The following is a 2,424-nucleotide window of genomic DNA, read 5'->3' as shown; positions in this document are numbered from 1 at the left end:
AGTGTTTTCTGATGTTTGGGAGGAGGCTTTTGTGTTTCAGCTTGTGCCTGTTGCTTCCTGTCTTGTCACTGGGTGTTACTGAGAAGAAATGGTCTCCATCCTCTTTGCACCCTCCCTTAAAGGATTCCTATTCATTGATAAGATCCCCCTGAGACTTCTCACCTCCAGACTAACCAGTCCCAGCTTTCTCACCTCTTTTGAGGATTTTCTCACCTCTCTCAGTATACGCAAGAGGTCCCTCAATCATCCTTGTGGCCCTTTGCTGGACTCTTCTCACCTCCGTGTCTGTGTTTCTCTTGTACTGAGGAGCCCAGAGATGGACACAGTACTCCCAGGTGTGGCCTCACCAGTGCTGAGTAGAGGGGAAGGATCACCTCCCTCCACCTGCTGGCAATACTTTGTGTAATACAGATCAGGGTCTTCTTTGTGTCAAAGAGACATTGCTGGCTTTTATTCAACTTGGTGTCTACCAGGACGACCAGGGCCTTTTATGCAAATCTTCTTCCCAGCTAAGTGGCCACCAAGATGTACTCAGGCGGGGATTTGTTCCTCCTGAGATGCAGGATTTTGTACTTCTTGTTGAACTTCATGAGATTTCTGCCAGTCTATTTCTCCAGCCTGTTGAAGTCCATTTGGATGGCAGCACAACCCTCTAGCCTATTAGCCATTCTTCCCAGTTTTGTGTCATCAGGAAACTTGCTGAGAGTGCATTCTGCCCCATCATCCAAATCAGAGATGAAGATGTTGAACAGGATCGGAGCCAGTACTGACTCCTGGGCTACACAGCTAGTTAATGGCTAGACTGACTAGGCCCTGTACCACTGATCACCAGCCCCTGGATTTGGCCATTCACCCAGTTTTCAGCCCATCTCACTACCTGCTCATCCAGCTCATACCTCATCAGCTTCTCTATGAGAATCTTATGGGAGACACTGATGAAAGTCTTACTGAAGTCCAGGCAGACAATACCTACTGCTCTCCTCTCATCTACCAGGCCAGTAATTTTATCATAGAAGGTTATCAGGTTGGTCAAATATGACTTCCCCTTTGTGAATCCCTCCTGAATACTTCTGATGATTTTTTTTGTCCTTAATGTGTTTGGAAATAGTTTCCAGGATTAGCTGCTCCATCACCTTCCCAGGGATCAAAGTGGCTGGCCTATAGATCCCTCATTTCCCGATTCCTCCTGCTTGCTGTTCTTGGAGACAGGAGTGATGTTTGCTTTCCTTCATTCCTCAGGCACCTCTCACAATTGCCATGATTATTCAAAGGTAATCAAGAGTGGCCTCGTAATGACATGGGCCAGGATCCTTCAGCACTTGTAGGTGCGTCCCGTCAGGGCCTGTGGAATACTGATGTTCATCCAGTTTGTTTAGGTATTTTCTAACCTGATCCTCTTCCACCAAGGGTGCCTATTCCTTGTTCCAGCCTTTCCCCCTGCTCTCTGGGATTCCTGATGGCTGATCTTGCTAGTAAAGACTGAAGCATAGAAGTTGTTCAGTATCTCGGCTTTTTCCATGTCCTGTGTCACTAGGACCCTTGCCCTATTCATCAGCAGACCCACATTTCCCCATGTCGTTTTGCTACTTATATGCTTAGACAAGCCCTTCTTGTTGCCTTTGACATCCCTGGCCAGAATCATTTACAGACGAGCTTTGGCTTTCCTACTTGCATCTCTGAGTGCGGAGAGAGTGTCTCTGTATTCCTCCTGGGTTACCCGTCCCTGCTTCGACCTAATATATCTACTTAATTTTTGTGTTTGAGTTTTGCCAGGAGTTCCCTGGTCATCCATGCAGGACTTGTGGGGATGGACTACTCTTGATATTTGAGGAGGCAAGCCTTCAATATCAATCAGCTTTCTTTGATACATTTTCCGTCCGGGGCCTGATTTCATGGTAGTCTTTTAAGCAGACTCCTGAATATTGTTTGCTAGTAACCATGCAGGGACTAACCTTTCTTCTAAATCATGTCTATTATATCAGATGTGAGCATTTTCAAACGTGCAAACCTGCTTCTGGTAGGACAAAAGTGGAATATTTTGCGCTGTTTGCTTAACAGCCATTCACCACAGTGTTTCCCAGCTTTCTTTACTCTAAAAACTGATGCCCCAAAAGTAAATATTTCTTTAACACAGATTCATTTGCTACATCTGCATCGGTAAATGGGAAAGGGAGGTGATCATCCTTTGCCCCATGCACGATTCACATCCCTGCAGCTAAAACTATCCCCCAAACCAGGATGGCTGTGCCCAGCTCTTCTGTTGGGAATGGCCTCAGAGTGGTGCTAATTTCTTAATAGTGCTGCTGTGAAAGGAAAGCTGCTCTGAGCCAAAAGTGTGCCAGAGAAACTGATTACAATATAACAAGCTTAGGCCCATGCCCCAGTCCTCTTTCTTTTGCTGGTATTGATGTATCCATGCAGTCT

At 46.1% G+C, this 2,424-nt stretch overlaps 1 pseudogene; it reads right to left on the bottom strand.

The window, feature by feature from the left end:
• Nucleotides 1–509: 509 nt before the first annotated feature.
• On the bottom strand, nt 510–1,894 carry LOC104494640 (annotated as a pseudogene).
• Between the last annotated feature and the right edge of the window lie 530 nt (nt 1,895–2,424).

The sequence above is a fragment of the Buceros rhinoceros genome, unplaced genomic scaffold (genome assembly GCF_000710305.1).
Source record: "Buceros rhinoceros silvestris isolate BGI_N320 unplaced genomic scaffold, ASM71030v1 scaffold5256, whole genome shotgun sequence".
Taxonomy (NCBI): domain Eukaryota; kingdom Metazoa; phylum Chordata; class Aves; order Bucerotiformes; family Bucerotidae; genus Buceros; species Buceros rhinoceros.
This window is presented reverse-complemented; position numbering and strand designations above follow the sequence as displayed.